Source organism: Danio rerio, chromosome 9 (genome assembly GCF_049306965.1).
Source record: "Danio rerio strain Tuebingen ecotype United States chromosome 9, GRCz12tu, whole genome shotgun sequence".
NCBI lineage: Eukaryota > Metazoa > Chordata > Actinopteri > Cypriniformes > Danionidae > Danio > Danio rerio.
The window spans coordinates 53,446,626-53,473,249 of record NC_133184.1 but is presented as its reverse complement, the minus strand read 5'-3'; the positions used below and the strand labels follow the sequence as shown (position 1 = coordinate 53,473,249).

The window sequence follows — 26,624 nt, the reverse complement described above, 5'->3', positions numbered from 1 at the left end:
TGGCTGATTAGAAATTTGCGTTAACGAGTAGTTGGACAGGTGTACCTAATAAAGTGGCCGGTGAGTCTATATACATATACATTTTTCAAATTAAAGATAGCTAAAGTTATGAGGTTGTGAAAATAAAATGAAATGATCAATGATCTTCTCAACGTCAGATGTGAAATTCCTAAAAAATGCTAAGTTGTAAAAACCAATTGGTCAAATATGGACAAACCCACCATTTGTTCATTTATTTTCTTTCGGCTTAGTCCCTTATTCATCTGGGGTCGCCACAGCGGAATGAACCGCCAACTTTTCCAGCATATGTTTTACGCAGCGAATGCCCTTCCAGTTGCAACCCAGCACTGGGAAACACCCAAACACACACATTCACACTCATACCTATGGCCAATTTAGCTGATCCTATAGTGCACGTGTTTGGACTGTGGGGGAAACCGGAGCACTCTGAGGAAACCCACACGAAAGTGGGGAGAACATGCAAACTCCACACAGAAATGCTAACTGACCCAGCTGAGACCCGAACCAGCGACCTTCTTGCTGTGAGGCGACAGTGCTAACCACTGAGCCATCGCGGCACCCAAAAGGGTTAACAATAAAATTGCAATATGCAATAATTATATAATAGACCCAAAATCTGCCATCAATTACTCATCCTCCTTTTGTTCCAAGCTTGTTTGAGTTCCTTTCTTCCAATATATTTTTCTTCCTGCCATGGATGTCAATAGCTGCATTTTTGAACATTCTTCACAATATCTTGTTTTGTGTTTAACAGAAGAAAAACGTATAAAGGTTTGGAAGCCCTTCATATTTTCCAAAGACCAAATTTGGATATTTATGTGAACTGTCCCTTTAATGGGAGATTCAAATGTATTTTTAGAAAGTGAAGTCTCATAAAAGGGGGGCAACACAGTGGCTCAATGATTAACACTGTCGCATTACATCAAGAAGGTCGGTGGTTTGAGCCTCGGCTGGGCCAGTTGGCATTTCTGTGTGGAGTTTGCATGTTCTCCCCATGTTCGTGTTCGTTTTCTCAGGGTGCTTTAGGTTCCCCTAAATTGGCCATAGTGTATAAGTGTGTTTGTAAATGAGAGAGTGTATATGTGTTTCTCAGTGCTGGGTTGAGGCTGGAAGGGTATCCGCTGTGTAAAACATATGCTGGATAAGTTGGCGGTTCATTCAGCTGTGGCAATCCCAACTTATAATCCAACGGACTAAGGAAAATAAATAAATGAATGTCTTTAAAAGGATAGTTCACCTCCAAAAAATTGTCATTATTTACTTACCCTTTACTTATTTAAAACTAAAACAACATTTTTGAATAAATCTGAAAACCAGTAACCATTGACTTCTATAGGACAGTTAAAGTCAGAATTATTAGCCCCCCTGTTTATTTTTTCCCCCAAATTCTGTTTAACGAAGAGAAGATTTCTTCAACACATTACTAAACATAATAGTTTTAATAACTCATGTATAATAACTGATTTATTTTATCTTTGCCATGAAGACAGTACATAATATTAGACTAGATATTTTTCAAGACACTTCTATACAGCTTAAAGTGACATTTAAAGGCTTACCTAGGTTAATTATGTGAATTAGGCAGGTTGGGGTAATTAGGCAAGTTATTGTATAACGATGGTTTGTTCTGTAGACTATTGAAAAAAATATAGCTTTAAGGGGCTAATAATATTAACCTTAAAATGGCGTTTAAAAATTAAAAACTGCTTTCATTTTAGCTGAAATATAACAAATAGGACCTTGTCCAGAAGAAAAATAGTAAATATATATTTTGGTAAAAAAGTAAATATATATTTTAACTATATATATATATATATATATATATATATATATATATATATATATATATATATATATATATATATATATATATATATATATATATATATATATATATATATATGTGTGTGTAAATATATATATGTGTGTAAATATATATAAAAGTAAAAAAAAAAAATATATATATATATTTTTATATATATATATATATATATATATATATATATATATATATATATATATATATATATATATATATATATATATATATATATATATATATCAATAAATTTCCTCTTTGAGCCACCAGGCATAAGTTTTTAAAAAATATATATATTACTCTACTTTATTAATCTAATTAAAAAATATATATTTACTATTTTCCCAAGTGTATATAACTACAACTGTAAGAAAATATCAGAATTTGGTTCATACTTTCAGTATTATCTTGAACTGACCCGATCTAATCCTGTTTATATGAAATGAGCCTGCTCCCGAGCAGGTTTGAGCTACCAGAACTGTTGATATAACAACAAGTCTCAGATGAGTTTTGAAAAACAAAATGATCCTGGATCATGTCAAATCATCAATAACCAAATCCAGCTAATTAATTAATCCGTGTACGAAGAACGAACCCCAGGAATAGTCTATTAGGTTGTAATAACTGCCGACAAACACTTTCCCCCATCCTTCTGAATGGAATGCCTAGGCTGGTTGACTGGTTTTAGAGGGGTTTTGGCCATTTCAAGGCTGGTTTCCAGCCATTTCCAGTCTGGTCTTAGCTGGTCAGGCTGGGAGATGACCAGCTTAAACCAGCTTGACAAGCCTAGCCAGGCTGGGTACTCAGCCAAAACCAGCTATCTCCAGCTTAAACCAGGCTGCACAGGCTGGCTTTAGCTAATTTTAGCTGGTTATTTTACAGCTTGACCAGATAAGACTAGGCTGGAAATGGCCAAAACCCCTTTAAAACCAGGCTAGTCAACCAGCTAAAACCAGCCTGTACTGCACTTCAGTAATGTCTCTGAATACCCTACATGTCTTGTTTTGCTGTTTCGTTTTATAATGACTTTAGTCTGATTAAGGTCATCAACAATCGCTGTTTAAATGCTAGACTCTTAATCAGAATATGGTCTTAATCGTATTAAAATCTGAGTATTGGTGTCCATGTAAACATACTCAGTGACGTCTGGCAGCAGCCCCAGATCTGGCTGAGACAGAAAGTGCACGAGCTCTGGAGGTTATTGATCGATCTGCCTCTGAAGGCCCTGTCATGTCACCTCTGCGTTCGGGTGATAACTCGCTGTGGTGAGATGTGGCTCCTGTAAGATGAATGTTGTCTGGATGACATATATGTCACCTGTCCGCTGCTGCAGGTGGCCTGAAGCCTGATTGCAAAGTCTTACGGTGAAATGCGAGTCTTTCAGGCTGTTTTCGCACTTGCTTCGATTGCTTGGTCTGGACCTGAGTTCGATTCCACCTCTGTCCAAGCAGGTCTCTTTTTTTAAACTTATTTTTGGGGGTTGTTTTTTTGCATCATCAGCATGAGTGCTGTCAGCTGCCACAGTTCTGTTAGATTGCAATTAAGTGCAGGGTGTTTAACTTACAGGGGAATGCATGAACGTACAAAGCATTTACTTTATAGGCAACCCAGCTAACAGGAAACATTTTCATAACTTTGGCTAATGTTCTATAAGGGTTTTCTCAAAGTTACCAAAAAACGTTCCTGCATAATGTTTGTAGAAGGTTTCCTTAATGTTATTTGTAATAAACTTTTTAATAACATTCAAGGGCTGCACGGTGCCTCAGTGGTTGGCACTGTCACCTGACAGCAAGAAGGTTGCTGGTTTGAGTCCCGGCCTGGCCAGTTGGCATATTTTTTGTAGAGTTTGCATGTTCTCCCAGTGTTGGCATGGGTTTCCCCCACAGTCCAAACACATGTGATATAGGTAAATTAGATATGCTAAATTGGCCATAGTGTATGTGTGTGAATGAGTGTGTATGGATGTTTTCCAGTGCTGGGTTGTGGTGGAAGGGGATCCGCTGCATAAAACATATGCTGGAATAGTTGGCGGTTCATACTGCTGTGGCGACCTCTGATAAATCCAATCTGAGACTAAGCCAAAGGAAAATGAATGAATGAATAACACTTAAAATGTTTTTATAACTTAATAGGAATGTTAGGAAAATGTTCTTAGAACATTAATATAATGGGGAATTTAATGTTTTAATAACGTTTTAAATAACATAATAAAAATGTTCTAAAAATGATTTTAAAATGTTCTCATAACCAAACAATAACGTTAATACAACATTTAACTGTTCTAAAAATGTTCAGACAAAACATTTTTATAACAATGGAAACGTTACGGGAACGTTTTTATCATGTAACATTGTTAGCAGGGAAAGCATTGTTCATGCATGGCTACAAAAACAAAAATAAATGCATGTATATGTGTTTATATATAAAACAATAAAATAACCTAAATTATTAGCCCTTCTTTCTTTTTTTTTAAGTATTTCCAAAGTGATGGCCACTTTATTAGGTACACTTGTCCAACTGCTCGTTAACGCAAATTTCTAATCAGCCAATCACATGGCAGCAACTCGACGTATTTAAAATTGTTCAAACTGAGCATCAGAATGAGGAAGAAAGGGCATTTAAGTGACTTTGAACATGGTATGGTTGTGGGTGCCAGACGGGCTGGTCTGAGTATTTCAGAAACTGCTGATCTACCGGGATTTTCACGCACAACAATCTCTAAGGTTTACAGAGAATGATCTGACAAAGAGAAAATATCCAGTGAGTTCTGTGAGCACCAATACCTTGTCGATGCCAGAGGTGAGAGGAGAATGGCCAGACTGGCTCCAGCTGATAGAAAGGAAACAGTAACTCAATTAACCACTCGTTACAACCGAGGTCTGCAGAAGAGCATCTCTGAACACACAATACATCCAACCTTGAAGCTGATGGGCTACAGCAGCAGAAGACCACACCGGGTGCCACTCCTATCAGCTAAGAACAGGAAACTGAGGCTACAATTCACACAGACTCACCGAAATTGTACAATAGAAGATTGAAGAAATGTTCACTGGTCTAATGAGTCTCCATTTCTGCTGCCACACTCAAATGATAGGGTCAGAATTTGGGATCAACAGCATGAAAGCATGGATCCATCCTGCCTTGTATCAACAGTTCAGGCTGGTGGTGGTGGTGTAATGGTGTGGGGGAGATTTTCTTGGCAAACTTTGGGTCCATTAGTCCCCTGTCAACACCACAGCCTACCTGAGTATTGTTGCTGACCATGTCCATCCCTTTAATGACCACAGTGTACCCATCTTCTGATGGCTACTTCCAGCAGGATAACTTGCCATGCCATAAAGCGTGAATCATCTCAGACTGGTTTCATGAACATGACAATGAGTTCACTGTACTCAAATGGCCTCCACAGTCACCAGATCTCAATCCAATAGAGCACCTTTGGGATGTGGTGGAACGGGAGATTCACATTATGGATGTGCAGCTAATAAATCTGCAGCAACTGTGTGATGCTATCATGTCAATATGGAGCAAAATCTCTGAGGAATATTTGCAGTAGCTTGTTGAGTCTACGCCACAAAGGATTAAGGCAGTTCTGAAGGCGAAAGGAGGTCTAACCCGGTACTAGTAAGGTGTACCTAACAAAGTGGCTGGTGTGTGTATCTGTGTTCAATGATGACAGAAGTCCAATTTTTGGGTGAACTATCCCTTTAAATGGTTAGTCACTTTAGATAGAAATACATAAATGTAACTTCAAACATAAAGCATGCATATGAGCATTTGTTCTTAATATATACATGCAAATAGTACTCATGTGCTAGTCTCACATTTTGGTGCTTGTATTGTATGTGTTGCAATTAACAATTATCTGCTTTTTAGCACATCCAGTGTGTTAGCGTGTCTGCCGGAAGAAACAGAGTGCATAAAGTCTTTTATTTTTGTACTAAAGAGTTACTGGATTTTTCTTCCCAATGGTTATTTAATCAGATACTACATTGAGAAAGCATGTTGTGAAAGGATAATGGCATGGCATGCTAAGGTTATGGGTTCGATCTGCAGAGAATGCATAAACATAAAAGTAATCAGCCCCTTGCAGAGACCTTCTAAGGTGCACTTCAGATCATTTTGGAAGGGCACTTTCTATCCAAGACTAAAAAGGGCACATGTTGAGCCCTATGTGTGCACGTGCCTGCGAGTAGTTGACAAATAGACAGTAAATAATGCGGTAACACTTTAGAATAACTATCCATTATAACTAGTTAATAGATCATTAATAAATTGTTAGTTAATGAGTTATAAATGACTTGTTAAATAAAAGTTAATAGTTTGTTAATTATTTATAACTGTGCCTTACAGATGGCCAATAGCTAACTTACAAGCTGTTAGTTAACAAGTTGTAAATGACTTGTTAACTGTCTTTTATAACTATACCTAATAAATTAGTAACAGATCATGACCAAATCTGTTAGTAAATTAGTTACCAAAGACTTGTTAAGGATCAGTTAATAGTTTATGCATGTTATTGGGACTTTATTCTAAAGTTGCTATACTATTCATCATTTATGAACTGTTTGTGAATGAGGAATAGTTGCAACTTTAGAAGAATAATAACACACATAAGCTAATAACTAACACTTAACTAATATATTAACTCACACTTTACAGATCATTTGTTCATAGTTTACGCATCTAATAAAACCAGTGTAACGTTTGTAGAACTTTTCAAATAAAATAAATTTTTATTTGTTTTGTTTTCATCTTTAGCACAATAAGTGGCCAAAGCTCATGGGTTTGTATTCTGTTGTATACCGCTGTTCTGCCATGTGATGGTTCAGTATGTGTGTTTCTATACATTAAACACAACGTTCAACATTTCATCTGTGGAGTTTCTTTGGTAAAATACAGCACACAGAAAAGCCTATGAGTGGAACAAGGTTAAGGTACAAACATTTTATATTTTAAGTATCACATCAAATTTCTGTAGCTTGAAATTGTTCCATTATTTGCTGTTCTACAAACGTTTCACTGGTTTTAGTAGATGGTTAACAAACTATGAACAAATGATCTGTAAAGTGTGAGTTAATATATTAGTTAAGTGTTAGTTATTAGCTGATGTGTGTTATTATTCTTCTAAAGTTGCAACTATTCCTCATTTACTATATGAATAGTAGCAACTTTAGAATAACGTCCCAATAACATACATAAACTATGTACTGATCCTTAACAAGTCTTTAGTAACTAATTTACTAACAGCATGGTTATGATCTGTTACTAATTTATTAGGTATAGTTATAAATCATTAAAATACAGTCATTTACAACTTGTTAACTAAAACCTTGTAAGTTATCTATTGGCCATCTGTAAGGCACAGTTATAAATAATTAACAAACTATTAACTTTTATTTAACAAGTCATTTAAAATTAATTTATAATCAGTTTATTAATGATCTTTTAACTAGTTATAATGGATAGTTATTCTAAAGTGTTGCCAAAAATGCTTTAAAAAAAGTCACATTTATGTAGTTTTACATCTGATGTTTGAGAACATTTAAAGGGTCCCTAACTTTATGCACTTTTTGTTTTACGTTTTGTTTCATTTTACTGAAATGTTCTGTAAAATGTCCTGTGGTGTAACTTACAGTACATTCACCGGCCACTTTATTAGGTACACCTTACTAGTACCGGGTTGGAGCCCCTCAGAGATTTTGCTCTATATTGACATGATGCAAATCTCCCGTTCCACCACATCCCAAATCTGCTCTATTGGATTGAGATCTGGTGACTGTGGAGGCTATTTGAGTACAGTGAACTCATTGTCATGTTCAAGACACCAGTCTGAGATGATTCACGCTTTATGACATGGCGCTAGGGATGGGTACAGAAACTCTGTACTTTATCGGTATTGGTGAAGTATCGATAAGCTCTGATGTTAACGGTTCTGCTATCGGTACTGGAGAATTATTGCTGAATAAACATTACTTACAGTAGCATCATTTAACTGACCAACCTTTTCTAATTCGTGATATTTGATATTCGTCTGCACAGTTAGCAATCTCACATGAGAAATGCTCGTGTTTCCGACAAGCGACAATCTGACAATTCTCTGCCTCAAGGTTGGATGTGTTGTGTGTTCAGAGATGCTCTTCTCGGTTGTAACGAGTGCTTATTTGAATTACAGTTGCCTTTCTATCAGCTGGAACCAGTCTGGCCATTCTCCTCTTACCTCTGGCATAAACAAGGCATTTGCACCCACAGAACTGCCGCTCACTGGATATTCTCTCTTTGTCGGACCATTCTCAGAAAACCCTAGAGATGGTTGTGCGTGAAAATCCCAGCAGATCAGCAGTTTCTGAAATACTCAGACCAGCCCGTCTGACACCAACAACCATGCCACGTTCAAAGTCACTTAAATCACCTTTCTTCCACATTCCGATGCTCGGTTTGAACTTCAGCAGATCGTCTTGACCATGTCTACATGCCTAAATGCATTGAGTTGCTGCCATGTGATTGGCTAATTAGAAAATTGGGTTAAGGAGCAGTTGGACAGGTGTACCTAATAAAGTGGCCATTTAGAAACGCTACTCTTAATAATATACAGAAAACACACGTGTATCAAAAAAATGCAGAATCTGTTCATTAACAGATGTACAGTGTAAACCGTGGAAATTAAACACCAGCAGAAGTCTATAGTGCATTTACACACTCATATGAACAGGAATGAAGCGAACTCTAATCTCTCCGAGCACCTCAACAGTTCAACTGTGCCCTTCAACAGTTGTCATTTGCTTCTTCAAATACCTTTGTCATTGAGGAGAGATTAAAAAAAAAAGCCTCAAATGAATGCGAACAAAGGCACAGCAGAGGAGCAACACTGTGCAAATTGCCTGATGATGAGGTGGCTAATCCCACTGCTAGTTTAATTGATACTTAAAGGCCTGCTATCCGCTCTGAAGTGCTGAGAGGCTACAAACCGCCTCGGCCAAGGTGTGGTAACAGGGTGAGTAAAACTGCAAGCGAGATCTCCGTCTGCTAATGCTCTCGCCGCAGTCACAGCTCGCTCTGGCACGTTTGCACTCGTGCATTTTAGAGCCGTTTTAATCACTGTCTATTGTTTTGGGCTTGCTTTTTTCGCACCCCTGTGATACCTTAGACCTTGTCGCTTCGCTTTATACCAGTTGTCTCTGACGGTGTCTTCTCATTCGCAGGGCGGCATGAGTCCAGAGTGTTGTTGTGTGTTGACAGGCAAGAGCCGGCCACTGTTACCTGTTGAAGTTTGCATGCACGAATGAACACAGATGTTTCAGACATTGATAGAATTCGTTTTGAAGCAATGCACGTGGCTCGAGGTAAGTTTTGGGGTTTTTATATTATGCTTGAAGAGGTTTGCATTTTTCCAATTTAGTTTTTGTGATGCACATGTCATCTTACGTTTCAAATGTCTAATTTTTCATGAAAAAGAGTGCAATTCCTTTTGTGGCCACTAGTTGCATGTTTGCTTTTTTATTTTTATTTATTTTTTTATATTATGCATTAGTTATTTACAAATAGAGCAAAAACAGGCAACAAAGAAAATTCCAAAGATAATTAATTTAAAAAAAAAGAAAAAAAAGGAAGACATTCACAAGATGCCAAAAACAGATTCATAATAGCTTACAATAGACAGAGCTTTTACATTTTTTACAGCTTTGAGAGACTTCATTAACAGAGTAATTTCGTTGACAAATATCTTGTATAAAGGAGGAGATTTTGAAAGTCGACATTTGTGAATGAAGAATTTCCCATTTAAAATGATAAAATTAACAAAATTGTTAATTTGTTTATCACCATTTTCAAAATAACAAATAATTATTTTCTTTTGCATTCAATGTTATCAACATATTGTTTTTAGCAGAATAATCAGAAAAAATAGTCTTTCCAAAATAATTGCACACTCTGACAATCAACAAATAAGTGACATAAGGATTCCTCACTGTTTTTACAAAATGAACATTCTTTATATCTAAAAAATTTAGAAAGTAACAAAGGTTTATTTTATGTAAAATCTTTAAATGAATTTCTCTTACTTTATTTGAAATACAAAATTTGTATGGTAGCAGCCACGCTTTTCTCCAATTAACCTCCCATAATAACGAATTCCAATAAAATTTCCCTCTTGGAATAACTCTATTTTTATCACTAAATACTCGCCTGATGTCTTTGTTAGTACATTTTTTGTCAAATATTTTTTTCCATTTATCAGGAAATTACATTCCTTATTTTCTATCTAATAATAAGTTAAATGACTGCACATTAAATTAACAAGTCCCGATGAGATAGTTTTGATCACTGTTGAAAATTCTTTAAATTTAATAGGAAAATTGAACTTAGATGAAAATGATTCATATGAATAGATCCTAAAAAAGATGAATTAAATAAATCACTTACATATACCAACCCATGTTCCAGCCATTTCTCCAAATATAAACTCTTTCCTTTAACAGTGATCAATTCATTATTCCAAATTTTCATTCTGTGAGGAGAAAAATTATGCACAAAGCAAAGTTTCCAAGCCAAGAGTGCCTGCTCATGAAATTTAGATAATTTTACTGGTAATTTTGATGGTGAAAAATTGCAAGTCAAAAGAAAATTGAGACCACCCACCTTCTTAAAGATACTGTGTGGATTAAAAAACCATAATGAATCCGGGTCAATTGCACATTTTTTCATCCAATTAATTTTGAATGTATTGTTCATAACTATATAATCTAGTATCTCAAAACCTCCGTTGCATTTCTTCTCGGCCAATACTGAATTTTTCAGCTGGTGATGTTTGTTTTTCCAACAAAAATGTACTAATAATTTATTAATTTCTTTACCAACCGAATCAGGAATAAATAAAGATAGTCCTGGGAAAATAAATCTGGACAAGCCTTCTACTTTTGTTAATAAAATTCTACCTAAAAAAGAAAGATCTCTTCTTAACCAGTTGTCAAAAATCATTTTTGTTTTCTTAATTTTGTTGTTAAAATTAAGTTGCATGCTTGCTCAACTATGCGATCATATGGGAAATTACATCACCATTCACTTTTGGCTAGGGATGCTCTGATGAGGGGCCAAAGATCGAACTTTTTACATATCAGAACGTTCTGTGTTTTCAACAATACTGCAAGGTCATTAAAACCTGGTTGGAAATATTAGAGAAATAAAAAAAAGAAAAAATTATTTGTAACCTAAATATTTAATAATAGAACTTATTATAATATATTCATCGTAATGAACGGTAGTTTATGGAGCTATTTTCTTTTAGTAAAGAAGTAATGGATTTATAGATGTGCATGAAAACTTCTTATGCATGAAATATGCGCTCCGAACTTCATTGAGATGTTGAATTCTTCTTCCATCATTGCATTTTTAGTGACTTATTTTTTCTTACCAGATTTTTTAAATCTGTTTTATCTATTATTTTCTTTAAAGCTGCTTCTGACCAAGACATGTCCACAATAAATGGCTATAAAAGACATCTTTAGGGAATTATATGCAACATCTTTAATTTATTCTCTTAGGTAAGGAGAGGTCTTAAGTGTCATACTTAGAGTAAAAATGCGCTGTATGCATTATAAAGCATCACAATCGGTACTTGGTTTTGGCCGATCACCATGACAAGGAATTGGTACTGCAAAAATCCTGATCGGAGCATTACTATTTTTGGCTGCAAAGTTACCATCAAAATGTCCTCATTTGGTGAGTGTATAACTGTCAGTGTATACACAGATGAAATTTCTTGCATGCAGTGCAACCAAAGATGCAATATTTAAATGCAAAATGCATACAGGTACACATGAATGTTTCTATGCAGTAAACCTACACTCTAAAATAAGGCTGAGTTATTTAAACCCAACTCTGGGTGTAATAAAGACTAACCCAACGTCTGTATTATTTTTTTATACTATATTAATAGAACCAAATTTAACCATGGTTTGGATGAGTCCATATTTACCCGATTTGGGTTTGAATAACCCAGCATTTCTTAGAGTGTGCCGTAATAATTTCTGACAGATTGCTCTAGTAAACCTCAACAGACTGCAGACTTCTGATTGGTGTGGCTATTTCTGCAATAATTCCATACTTTTTCAAATAACTAAAGCTATTTGGGGTACATTTTATCCACATTGGCAAAACGCACCCCCAATGTTTCACTTGAAAAAGTCAAAGCAATTATGCAGCTTTGGCTGCAAAATAAACACCACAGTGTCCTCATTTGGTGAACGTACAAACGTCAGTGTATACACTGATGAAATGTCTTGAATGCAATGCAATCAAAGGTGCAATGTGTAAATGCAAAATGCATACAGGTACATTTGACATGAATGTGTCCATGCAGTAAACCTACACTCTAAACAAATGCTGGGTTATTTTAAGAATTTAAAGAAATTAAATGTAGAAAATTTAGCAAATTTATTTGAAGCAAATTTAACCCAAGGGTTGGGTAAGTCCCTATTTACCCAATTTGGAGTATAATAACCCAACATTTCTTAGAGTGTGCATGTCTGGCTTATGACAGATTGCTCAAATAAACCTCAGACCTCTGATTGGTGTGACTATTTCCGCACTAATTCAATACTTTTTCAAATAACGGCTCTGTAAGTATTATATAGCGATTTTTGTGGACACTTAAAACGCTTTACACATTTTTTTGTGTGTGTCTGTGTGGGGGTGGGGGGGGGTCTCCTCATCCACCACCAGTGTGCAGCATCCACCTGGATGACACGATGGCAGCCATATTGCGCCAGACCGCACACCACACACCACACACCAGCTGATTGGTGGAGAAGAGACAGTGATAAGGCCGATTATGTTATATATATATATATATATAACATAATTGGCTTCATCACTCTCTCTCTCTCTCTCTCTCTCTCTCTCTCTCTCTCTCTCTCTCTCTCTCTCTCTCTCTCTCTCTCTCTCTCTCTCTATATATATATATATATATATATATATATATATATATATATATATATATATATATAATTTCGTCCCTAAAATAGTTAAAAAAAAATTAAAACTGCTTTTAATCTAGCTGAAATAAAACAAATAAGACTTTCTCCAGAAGAAAAAATATTATCAGACATACTGTAAAAATGTCCTTGCTCTGTTAATCATCATTTGGAGAATATTTTAAAAAGAAAAAAAAATTTAAAGAGGGCTAATAATTCTGACTTCAACTGTGTATATATACTGTACATATATGTATTTTTTAGTATTTTAATTAGTTACATAGGGGATGCATGAACTCACAAATAACATAAATGCATTCTTGTAATGCATGCATTAGTTGCAAATATATGTAAATATAAGCGTGCATGTAGCACAAGCATAATAATGTTTAGTTCATGTCAGAGCGCTCAAATAAACCCAAGCAGACTTCCTTTTAGCTTGATTTTTGCAGACATACACTGCAAACAATGCAAAGTTTTCTTTCTTAGGGCCCTATCATACATCCAGCACAATACGCTGTGAGACGTGTTTGGCACAATTTTTTGCTATTTTCAGACCAGCCCAATCCTAATTTTCATGTTTTGCGTCACGTTGTTTAAATGGAAAAACCATTTGCACCACTTTATGGACTCATGACATGAGTGTGCTGGTCTATAAAGGAGGTGTGTTAAGGTGCATTTAGCATGTTGCTCTTTTGTGGAACTGAAATAGACTCTATCATTGACCAACTATAAACTGCTCTAAAGTCCAGTGCAGGGTGCGTTAGTTATGCACCTATGCAGGTCCAAACACTTACACATTGCTTAATACACACAGGATGTACAGCAATACACAAATATCTTTACAGATGAAAATAATAAAGGATTAAAATGTTACAAAAAAAATATATTTTCTACATCAATATAAAATCCACTGCCTCCATCCCTTCTTTACCTTGGGGGGTTTTTCAGTTTACTCATGATGATATGCATTTGTAAATTGTTATTATTATTAGCAGTATTATTTATTATATGCATATGTATATTTGTTTAATAAAAACAAGTTTAGATTGGTCCACCTGTTGGGTTTTGGAAACGTCTGCATCAGGACGTGTGTTTGGATATAACCCATTTGTTTGACCACACTTCATTATTGTTGTTCATTTATTTGTTTGCTGTAAATTAGAACTGAATTTAGAAATAGTTTTGAAACAAATCTTTGCGCTAGGACGATTCTAAGTGCCTATGCAGTTTTGGGGCCCTCAGAGTTATTATAAAGAGTAAAAGTAAAACAGACGGTAAAGGGGCTGAATGGAGGAGGCTCGTTCTTTACCTTCGCACTGCAGATGTTCTGTTTACCTGTTTTCCCTCTATTGAATGGTTCAGTTTTTACACTTACATAGTCCGCCATGTAAATGGCAAATGCGCCATGGTGTGATGCAACTGACTTTTAAAGGGAAATGGGGGATGAGACTCTGATTGGTTTAATGCACGTTATCACATCCAGAACTCATTAGGAGAATAGGCACAACCCTGTTGGACCATGCGTGGGCCACAGAGTGTATTTTTCCATCCTTAAAATAGCAAATGCTTATTAATGCTTGTAACACTAACGCTCTTAACTGTGCGTTCACACCGAAAGCGGTGAGACAGGTCACTCTGGCCGCCCTGGCGACAACGCTGTCTGCCTTTAGCTCTGGCAGCGAGAGCATCAAATATCGCTACATTGAACTCGTATTTAAAGGAGCTGTTGCAGCATATCCAGCCTGATCTCATGAGAAAACGTAAGTATTTTCCATTTTGGCAGTTTAGTGGCTAATTCGTACGAATTCGTACGAGTTCAGTTGTAAGAAATTGTACGATTTTAAGAAGGAGGCGTGGCACCTAACCCCACCCCTAAACCCAACCGTCATTGGGGGATGAGCAAATCGTACTAAAATATACGAATTAGATCGTATGAATTCGTACGAAATAGCCACTAAATGAAAAAGTTACGAGATTGTGTTGGCATATCAGTTATATTCCTGCATAAAACATGCTTTCTAGCGTGAAAATGTTGCGCACTTCTTATCATATTCATTTAACAATGGAAGATCAAGATTTGCGTGTGCTGTGGCTTTGCTCCACTTAATTATCCAATAAGTGTCCATGTGTCTGAAATATCCTGAAGCAGCAATACTGTTTTGTACTGTCGTGTGAGATTCCCGCTTTTTCAAAGATAAATATATATATAACATTAATGCACATCAGTAACTCGCCAGGTACTTATTTAATGTATGTTCCTGTTAGAGAACACTGTAAATAATGGAAAATCCGGCGACCGCAATAATCAAACCCTTGGGAACAACTGTGGTCGGACCAAAGTTCACAGGTCTGTGTTTTCTGAACTGCTCTCAAGCGGTGGACTTAATCACTCTGATTGCTTGCCGCCGAACTGCGTCATAGCTCATTACCATAAAGCTGACTTGATTTCAACTCTCCTCGATGTCCACACCAGCGAAGACGCACCACGCTGCTCTTCGCCGCTTATCGCCACCAGCTCTCATTGAAAATGAATGACTTCCAGCTACTTTGACGCTATCGCTGCTTTCAGTGTGAACAAACGGTAATACTTTTGCACCATGCGCTTTAGACTTTGTGTTTAGATCATTAAAATAGAGCCCTTAGTGTTTTGTCTTGTTTCTACACCAAATTCCAAAACCAAGAAGCCAAAAATATGTTCTTGTTTGCAGAAATAAAAGGTCAAAAATAGTTTATATAGTATTTTTTACTTTAAACAAGCAAAATATTCTTGCTTTCGCTTTGAATAAAGATTATTTTGCTTACCTTATTTGCAGAATATTTTGCCTTGTCTTAAGGAAAAACTAACTTAGTTCTGACATATTATTTCTGAAAACAAGACAATATTTTCTTACTTGTCTAAAAATGCTTTTTCAAATTTTTTTTTATTTTTTAGATATTTAAACTAAAAACACGACAAAAACTCCCCCACAGTCCAAAGACATGCGGTGCAGGTGAATTGGGTGAGCTAAATTGTCTGTAGTGTATGTGTGTGAATGAGTGTGTATGGATGTTTCCCAGAGATGGGTTGCAGCTGGAAGGGCATCCGCTGCATAAAACATATGCCAGATAAGTTGGCGGTTCATTCCATTGTGATGAAACCAGATTCATAAAGGGACTACACTGAAAAGAAAGTGAATGACAATACAAAAACTCTAAGTAAGAAAATCATTTATTGCAGTGTAATTGCTCAACTAACATTTTGTTTGTCGAAACATTTTGTACCCACAGATAATGCACCGCCAAAGCAACCACAAATTATGGGCTGCAAAATTATCATCAACCAGCGTTTAGTCACCGAAGCGCAAGTTGCATTCAATCCGACACAAAGTGTTTGTTTGAAGGTAAGTGTCTGAAAAAAAAGCACTCGACTCTTTCTTCCCCTTCCCCCACTCTCTCAACTTCAAGAAGACTTTTCTCCCGCTAGAATTCTGGAATGATCATTAACCTTTCCTTTGGTCCCCCCCTCCCTCCTCCTTGCCAGCCTGTATCTCCTGTTCTGTTTGGTTCCTGGCCCCATATGCCACTTTCCTATTTCCTGGCTGTAGACAGCAGGGAGTAGCTCTATTATCACCTCCACTGAGCTGTCTTTGAATGTGAGAGGCAATTCCATTTCACTTTGCCACGGGGAGGAGGAGGAGGCAGGCGTACTACCCGGCTCACAGAAATTGGCTAAGGGTTCATTTTTATAGACGGAGCGCAAGGACACCGCTTTTTTCCCTCTTGTGTTATACAGAGGATTTCGATATGTACTGCACTAATGCCATGATTGCTGTCGTGAAAATTGCTCAATGTGGGTTTTGACAGGTGCACAGATCAAGTCTGTTTGTTTTGGATGAGGTGTCATTGCGTTTAAATATTGCACGCACAGATATTTAATCGCATAGTGTAAAAAATGTGTCTCTTAGTGTTGTTGTCTTGTTTCTAAATAGCAACAACTTCTTAAATCCTATGTTATACAGAGGATTTCGATATGTACTACACTAATGTCATGATTGTTGTCTTAAAAATTGCTCAATATGGGTTTTGACAGGCGCACAGATCTAGTTTGTTTGTTTGTTTTGGATAAGGTGTCATTGCATTTCAATATTGCACACACAGATATTTAATCGTCTAGTGTAAAAAAGTGTTTCTTAGTGTTGTTGTCTTGTTTTTAGTTCAGATATCTATGACTTCATAAATCAAGAATTATTTTCTAGATGAGTAAAACATATTGTGTTGTTTTCAGAAATAATTTGTCAAAATGAAGCTAGTTTTTCTTTAAAACAAGCTAAATAATCTGCCAATGGGGTTAGTGAAATAATCTTGTTTTTAATTGACACGATTATTTGGCTTACCCCATTGGCAGATGATTTTCTCTCATGTTTGACATACTATTTCTTAAGACAAAAATATATATGTATTTGCTGGTCTATAAAATGCTTCTTGATTTAAGATTTTTTTTGATATTTGCATGAGAAACGAGACCAAAAAATATCAAAGATAAGCATTTTTTTGCAGTGTTTGTGCATTTCTGGTATTTTTATATGATTGATGCATGAGCAGATTTTTATTTTGATTGCTTCTCTGTTTATCTATCTATCCATCCATCCATCATTCGATCATTCTATCCATACTCTGCTCTATCTATCTATCTATCTATCTATCTATCTATCTGTCTGTCTGTCTGTCTGTCTGTCTGTCTGTCTGTCTGTCTGTCTGTCTGTCTGTCTGTCTATCTATCTATCTATCTATCTATCTATCTATCTATCTATCTATCTATCTATCTATCTATCTATCTGCCCGACTGTCTGTCCATCCGTCAATTGTTCTGTCCATCCATCCATTCTTTGATCCATCCATCCATCCATCCATCCATCCATCCATCCATCCATCCATCCATCCATCCCTCCATCGTTCATCCATCCACCATCCTATTTATCTATCTATCTATCTATCTATCTATCTATCTATCTATCTATCTATCTATCTATCTATCTATCTATCTATCTATCTATCTATCTATCTATCTATCTATCTATCTATCTATCCGTCTGTCCGTCCGTCCGTCCGTCAATTGTTCTGTCCATCCATCCATTCTTTGATCCATCCATCCATCCATTCATCCATCCATCCATCCTTCCATCCATCCATCCATCCATCGTTCGGTCGTTCATCCATCCACCGTTCTATCTATCTATCTATCTATCTATCTATCTATCTATCTATCTATCTATCTATCTATCTATCTATCTATCTATCTATCTATCTATCTATCTATCTATCTATCTATCCGTCTGTCCGTCCGTCCGTCAATTGTTCTGTCCATCCATCCATTCTTTGATCCATCCATCCATCCATCCATCCATCCATCCATCCATCCATCCATCCATCCATCCATCCATCCATCCATCCATATATCCATCCATCGTTCGATCGTTCATCCATCCACCATTCTATCTATCTATCTATCTATCTATCTATCTATCTATCTATCTATCTATCTATCTATCTATCTATCTATCTATCTATCTATCTATCTATCTATCTATCTATCCGTCTGTCCGTCCGTCCGTCCGTCCGTCCGTCAATTGTTCTGTCCATCCATCCATTCTTTGATCCATCCATCCATTCATCCATCCATCCATATATCCATCCATCGTTCGATCGTTCATCCATCCACCATTCTATCTATCTATCTATCTATCTATCTATCTATCTATCTATCTATCTATCTATCTATCTATCTATCTATCTATCTATCTATCTATCTATCTATCTATCTATCTATCTATCTATCTATCCGTCTGTCCGTCTGTCCGTCCGTCCGTCAATTGTTCTGTCCATCCATCGATTCTTTGATCCATCCATCCATCCATCCATCCATCCATCCATTCATCCATATATCTATCCATCGTTCGATCGTTCATCCATCCACCATTCTATCTATCTATCTATCTATCTATCTATCTATCTATCTATCTATCTATCTATCTATCTATCTATCTATCTATCTATCTATCTATCTATCTATCTATCTATCTATCTATCTATCTATCTATCTATCTATATATCTATCTATCTATCTATCTATCTATCTATCTATCCTTGGAGTCCATCCATCCATCCATCCATCCATCTTAATGAATCCTTTTTTTCAGTGTGTGATTTTTACAGTGTGTTGATCTGTTTGACGCTCCTCTTGTTTCAGTCTATCAGGCATTCAGTATCTTCCACACAAAGCTAAATCACTGATGTGTAATGCAGGGCTAAACGATAGCCAAGATATAATATCACAGCGCCGAAGAAAAGGCCTAATGTCCCAACTAAAACCCACTTTTATCACCTGCAACTGACCTGTTATCAGCCGCTCAGTGTGCCGCTGCTCTCCTGCAATATTGATGGGGCCGAATGACCCAGGAAGTGAATGGGGGTTTGTGAGCATTTTGTTGTTACTGTGAGCGAGTGCTGTCAGACGTCTACAAGTGCACAACATCAGCCGCTGTCCCCGCCAGCCCGGGTCATGAAACATTCACAGCGACTCCACTTTTTAAGCCATTTCTGATGAAAAGCTCGCAGAAATGAAACTGACTTATGCCAAATGAATATCACTGAGTCGCTGTGATTGTGCCCTTTGATGTTTGCAGGGTCGAAATTATTTATAAAACATCAATTTGAGCTTAAGACAAGCGAGAGGGTGCATTTTTCATCGGGCCCCTTGGAGGATTTCGACATATTTGCCCGAGACCCTAAACGATAGGAAAACCTTTCTAGCTTGTGTCTTCTTTTTTTTTCTTTTCCCAGTAAGCAATGGGTCCCAGAATATATTCTACTATTCACATCTCGCTGTCCTGAGCAATGCATGCTTCATTTTTTTGGTTGTCTGTCTTGCACATAATATACTGTAACATAATATATTGAGAAATCAATCGATGCACAATTTCAAGAATGCATATAGAGTTGAAGACAGAATTAATTCATTAATTTAGAAATTAATTTATTTGAAATGTATTATTAATTTCCAGAGGGAAAAAAAAAAAAAAAAAAATATATATATATATATATATATATATATATATATATATATATATATATATATATATATTATATATATATTTATTTATTTAATTATTTATTTACAGTTAGCCCACGGTTCAATACATACCTCGGTTTTTTAACACGGTTTTCGGTTCGGTTTACATGGCTTGACATATTTTTTTTTTTCTATAGGCAATAGTAACAGTAAGAGGTTAAGGAGAAAAAAATAAAAACGATTTATTGCAATACTCAATTTGTTTTACTTTAAAGCCAAGAAACGTAGACTAGCTCCTGGTGTATTGTAGAAAAAATAACACTGAAATCTCACAGCTGCTGGTAGCCCATGTACAAACTGGGAACACATAAAATCCTACACTTTGAAAATCATACATGTGATTGAACAACATACATGTGAAGTTAATAAAGATAAATTGGCCATTTCAAATAAACATATTTGTACTTCAGCAAACATAAATAAAGCATCTTAATCATCTCTGTGCTGAAAAAATGTGAGACTGTAGTCTGAAACGTGGATCGAGTGCTTTTATAAGATGACAAAAGCCCACATCTCCAATCACCGAAAACGGCTGCAAATCTTCAGCAATAAACAGCCGCACTGCCTTTGTTATTTTTATGTGTCTCTCTGAAGCAGTTGGGTATGTTTGCTTGAAAGATTCAGCGAGGGATTGTTGCTATTTGGAGGACTTTATTACCTTCTCTGCTATCCTGCCTTCAGACAGTGATATTGCTGGGTGATGGTGCTGCAGATGTGCAGTCATGGTTATACGTGTTAAACAATGCTTGCACACAGTTATTTTTTGATCACCGTTTTTTCTTTTATTGGCATTATACTTGTCTGCAAAACCTAAATGTCCTCACACATAAATCATGGTTTAATAATGAGGTTGTACCGTATATATATATATATATATAAAAAATTAAAATAAAATAAATATATATATATATATATATATATATATATATATATATTTTTTTTTTTTTTATTTATTTTTTTTTCATCACTAATCGTGATGGCTTTACTCATGCTGAGCACCGTAGATACAGTGTAAAACATACAATATATATAATTCATACAAATTACTGCTCTGTAAAAATCACATGTGGCATTTAAACATGTAGCTCCAGGGCTCCAAACCCTAATGTGTTCAGGAGAGGATACATCACAATTTATTTCAGTAGTAGGAGTTAATGTGTTGCTGAGATGTTGATGTGATACTCTGTTGTAATAAACATTACACTCTATAAAACATCCCTAGGGCACAATGTGCCGTTAAATATGAAGAGAATTTACTTGATCTTTTTAAATAAGGGATTTATTTTGCATTTTATTTTGTTCAGGGATAAAGGAAATATCTGTAGATTTAATGGAGAATGACTAGATTTACTTTTCTATGGATACAGTGTAAAATATGAACAAGTTATTTTAGTGAAATACATAAATATATTATTCACATTCACATCTATCTATCTATCTATCTATCTATCTATCTATCTATCTATCTATCTATCTATCTATCTATCTATCTATCTATCTATCTATCCATCCATCCATCCATCCATCCATCCATCCATCCATCCATCCATCCATTCAGTCATCTATCTATACTTATTACCCATCCATCCATCCATCCATCCATCCATCCATCCATCCATCCATCCATCCATCTATACTTATCCATCCATCCATCCATCCATATATCCACCCATCCATCCATCCATCCATACTTATTATCTAACCATCCATCCATCCATCCATCCATCCATCCATCCATCCATCCTTACTATCCATCCATCCATCTATCTATCCATCCATTCATTCATCAATCTTTACTTTTTACCCATCCATCCATCCATCCATCTATCCATCCATCCATCCATCTATACTTACTATATCTATGCATCCATTAATCTATACTTACTATCCATCCATTCATCCATCCATCCATCCATCCATTCCCTAGTTAATTGCATCCGTACTCAACATAAATTAGTCTTAATTAGGCTTCAATATGATATTTTTTTACCACAAAATATACACACATTTTTGTATATGGTATCCGTAGTATACCTTTAAACAAAGCTTATTGTCTGTGTACATGTGCTCAGTATGTAATCTATTCACTGAGGAAGTTCATTCAAAATAATTTTTACATGAACATGTCATTACCTGAACTGTAAGTAAAGTCAAGATGATCATTTTTTCTTTTTCTTTCTCTTTACGGTGCGTCACCTTTTGCCAGAGAGAAGCTAAAAACAGATCAAGCCGAAGCTGGAAGTAACAGATATTTATTTATACGCCTATTTCATTAGAAATCTTAATTAAAACGTGAATTAATTTGTAGCCCATTGTTCTGTTATTGCCGATTATGCGGACACCGTAATTAGATCAAGTTCAAGTTCAGCCAAGCTTTACTGTGGGAAAGTGAACCTTTCCTACCTGAAAGGCCACTGTCCTCATTAGCCTTGCTTTTGTGGTGTCAGGTGTGGAAAATAAAGCCAATAAATTGCTTTAATTTACTCTCTGCAATGCACCTTTTGTATTAAAGAACTTTTTATTGATTTACTTTAATTAGGCGCATATCTTCAATTAACACCTCTTAAAAACTTGCGGAACTTATTGTGTGTAAAACTCATCATTCACTTGTAAATAAGAGAACGAGCGGTGCATGGATAATAATAATATTGTAGAGTATCTTGAGTCAACCACGAAGTGAGGGCACGGATAATTGGGCGATTGGCTAATGTGGGAATATCTGCATTAAGCTTTATTAACATTAGTCCCATATTTAGATTATACTTAAATATATTTGGTAATGAATTATAGGTTTTAGCATGAAGAAAAGCGACCCAGGTAGCAAAGAATTCTGGCGCAGATTTGGCATAAAGCTGGCACTGCGTGCATTTGTCAGGCACTGGCATACAGCATGTGGGCCAAACATGGCCCAGGTTTGGCTGAGGTGGCACCGTCACAGAGGCGACACTCAAGACTTGGGCCAGATATCAAATGTAGTATTGGGCCCTGATGTTAAAAATGTATATGAGGGCCACGTAAGTTTGGCCTATCTTGACCCACTTTTAAAATACATTTCAATTATTTTTGATTAACGAAAAATTCCGGTTTATTAATCAGGTCGCTTCAAGAAAAAGCACAGCCATAAAGCAAAATGCTTAATGGGTTTATAAAAAAACATTGTAGACGTGACACACCAACGTATCTGGCCCAGTTCAGGCCCAGTTAAGGATTATTAACTTGACTGAGACTTGGCCCAGATATGGTCCGTGTTTGCCGCTTGTATGGAAGCCAGCCCACATAGCAAAATTTCTTTGGCCCAGCTCTGGCCCACACAATCAGGTTTTGCTTGGCCCACATGCCGCAGTGAATTACGGTACATGACTGGACCAAATCTGGCTTCCAGACAAGGGCCAAACACAGACCATATCTGGGCCAAGTCTCAGCCAAGTTAATAACTCATAACTGGGCCTGAACTGGGCCAGATAGGTTGGTGTGTCACGATTGCAATGAAATTGATAAACCCATAGAGTGATGCGCTTTAGGCACACTATGGGCACGCTTTTTCTCAAAGTGACCTGATTGGTAGAATTTTTTTTCTTTACTCAAAAATGATTTTAGTGTACTTTAAATGTGGGTCAAGACTGGCCAAACTCACATGGCCCACTTATCAAATTTTTAAATCTGGGCCAAATACTACGTTTTTCATCTGGCCCAAATCTTGTGTGCCGCCTTAAAGACGGTGCCACCTCTGCCAAACCCGGGCCATGTTTGGCCACATGCTGTATGCCAGTGCCGGATGAATGCCTGCTGTGCCAGCTTTATGCCAAATCTGGGCCAGAATTCTTTGCTACTAGGGAGACTTTGTCCAATCATGTAAGGTAATTCACTGCAGCATGTGGGCCAAGCAAATGCTGACAGTGTGGGCCAGATCTAAGCCAGAGAAATTTCTGCTATGGGGGTATGTTCAAGCTTAAAAGTAACAATTAAACCCAACACAGGCTCTTTCTGAAAACGTAGCCCCGCGGATGTTTCTGGAGACTGCGAATTATGTAGCCGGAGGTACGTATGGCTGCATTTCATTTTTTTAAGCAAATGCTACAGGGGCGGTATGATACCGATTCTTTTTGCGCTTACCAGCTGACTGCTTACCTCCGTGTGGAGGGCTCTCCTGTTTGTCCAGCTAGCTCGTCGTTTATGTCGGCGGACATGTGGCGCATAGAGGAGTTGACCAGGTTCATGTCCGGGGAAGAACGGTTCCAGAAATCAGGCAACACAAAAAAGTAACCAAAAAAATTAAATTAACAAGTGAACAACAGAGAGAGAATGTGGTAAGATCCGAAAATGTGGTAAAAATCAGACGAGGGCTTTTCTTTTTCTGGATGCTGTTGTAAATCGTCGGTTGGGTTTAGGGAATAAGCGGGTTGGCGATAAAATTGGTTGGCTTTAGGGAAAGAGCATGGGTTGGTCGATTGGCCGGTCGCCCAGTCAATCATTCAGCCAGTCAGACAGATGGTCACTCGACAGCGGCCTCTGGTGGGTTCACGCGAGAACAGCGGAGGTGCGAACGGCACTCGCGAGAGACATTTAAGATACGCAAAAGCGTATTCAGCGGCCTCTCGTAGATTTGCGAAAACAAAAACTGCAAACCGCTGTCTTCAGAAACATCCACGGGACTATGTTTTCAGAATGAGCCTGGGTTGGATAACCCCCCCAGCCCCCACGTCCCAGTAGAAAAATATAAGGTTATGCTTTTGATAATATTAGTTAACAAAGAATATTCATTCATTCATTCATTTTCTTGTCGGCTTAGTCCCTTTATTAATACAGGGTCGCCACAGCGGAATGAACCGCCAACTTATCCAGCAAGTTTTTACACAGCAGATGCCCTTCCAGCCGCAACCCATCTCTGGGAAACATCCACACACACACATTCATACACTACAGACAATTTAGTCTACCCAATTCACCTGTACCGCATGTCTTTGGACTGTGGGGGAAACTGGAGTGCCCGGAGTAAACCCACGCGAACGCAGGGAGAACATGCAAACTCCACACAGAAACGCCAACTGAGCCGAGGTTCGAACCAGCGACTCAGTGACCTTCTTGCTATAAGGCGGCAGCACTACCTACTGCGCCACAGCCTCGCCACAAAGATTATAATGATCAAATATGCTTCTGTTTATTAATCGTATAATGTTAATCTCAACTTTGTACTAATACATTTTTATATCAAAAGTAATATCTTATTCAGTGCACCATCAATTAATATGACATGTACCTTATAACATATACCTTAACTAACAATAATATTAAGAATAAATAAACGAGAAAGCAAAAAAGTAAACAACAGTTCTGTCTGGTTCTTGGATCTGATTGGCTGATAGCGGTGAGATATTCTGCCAATAACATCACTCGTCCAGCCTCTTCACCCTTGTGTATTACTTTGCCCACATATGGCAACAAGCAGATGATGCTCTAGAGTTTGACAAATATTGCAGCTGTTGGACAACATAATGTACTTATGAGGCTTTTTTTTAGTTGAGAATGTAGTTGTTTAGATTGCAACTATACGCAGTTTAATTATAAGGATAGTGCCTATTTTAAATGTTTATAATTTCTGAGAGATGGCCATTAGCCTCCCATACTGAGCAGACCAAAGACGGTTGACGTTGTTTATCCACAAGATGGCAACAGAGATCGCATTTTAAGCCCTTAAAAGATTAAAACTAACTACCGCAGATCAGATCATTATTAAACAGGTAAGAGATCTTCTAAGTCGATCTCTATCTTTTGTATGTTGCAGTGCTGTATTTACACCATAGTAATTGTGTGTTGAGTGTGAGATGGGACTTGCATTTTAGGAATGTGTTTATTTTGTGTTGGCCTCTATTTGTATAACCAAAATGTGACTTTCTTTGAGTTACTTTTTAGTTGGAAATATGTCTCCTGTTTTCGCTACTGCAGACTAGTTCAGATAGCAGAAAGAAGGGGCTAATAATTAAGTCCTTAAAATGGTATTTAAAAATTAAAAACCACTTTTATTCTAGCCGAAATAAAAGAAAAAAGACTTTCTCCAGAAAAAAAATATTATCAGACATACAGTGGAAATTTCCTTGCTCTCTTAAACATCATTTGGTAAGTGTAAAAAAAATAAATTCAAAGGGGGGCTAATAATTCTAATAATTAATATAATAATTAAAATTATATATATATATATATATATATATATATATATATATATATATATATATATATATATATATTAATAAACCAATGATACAATAAATGATAATAAAAAATGACACAGCAGTCAGCATTTTTCTCTTGTAAGTTTTTAATTTAAAGTTGTAACTTTTTTTTTTGAGTAAGGTTCATGCTTAAAAGCCAAAGAAATCACCTGTGCTGAAAGTGAGCTGCAACTGAGATACATTAACAATTACGGTATTATACTGTAATATACAGTTACAGTAATACAATTTCTGTCTCTTAATATAAATTATTATTATTATTATTATTAATATTATTATTATTATAGTGCTGAATTATTGCAGTTGAATAGTATTCAATAATGAACATAATATATTGTGAATTCTTATTAAAAATGTTTATTAAAAAACATTTAAAAAATGATTTTTACATAAGTAAAATATCTGCTAATATAGAAAGGTAAAAAAATTACCTGTATAAACTATAACACTATAATACATATACTATACAATACTAT

General features: G+C 36.4%; 1 protein-coding gene and 1 long non-coding RNA gene across 2 annotated transcripts in view; one reads left to right on the top strand and one right to left on the bottom strand.

The window, feature by feature from the left end:
- Window positions 1-26,624, bottom strand: part of rbms1b (RNA binding motif, single stranded interacting protein 1b) — a 447,127-nt gene that overhangs the window by 302,186 nt on the left and 118,317 nt on the right. The window lies entirely within an intron of this gene.
- Window positions 8,529-17,317, top strand: LOC141376227 (uncharacterized). The gene is made up of 4 exons (XR_012385670.1): window positions 8,529-8,834; window positions 9,043-9,183; window positions 16,081-16,193; window positions 16,334-17,317. It is a non-coding gene; the product is annotated as an uncharacterized lncRNA (long non-coding RNA).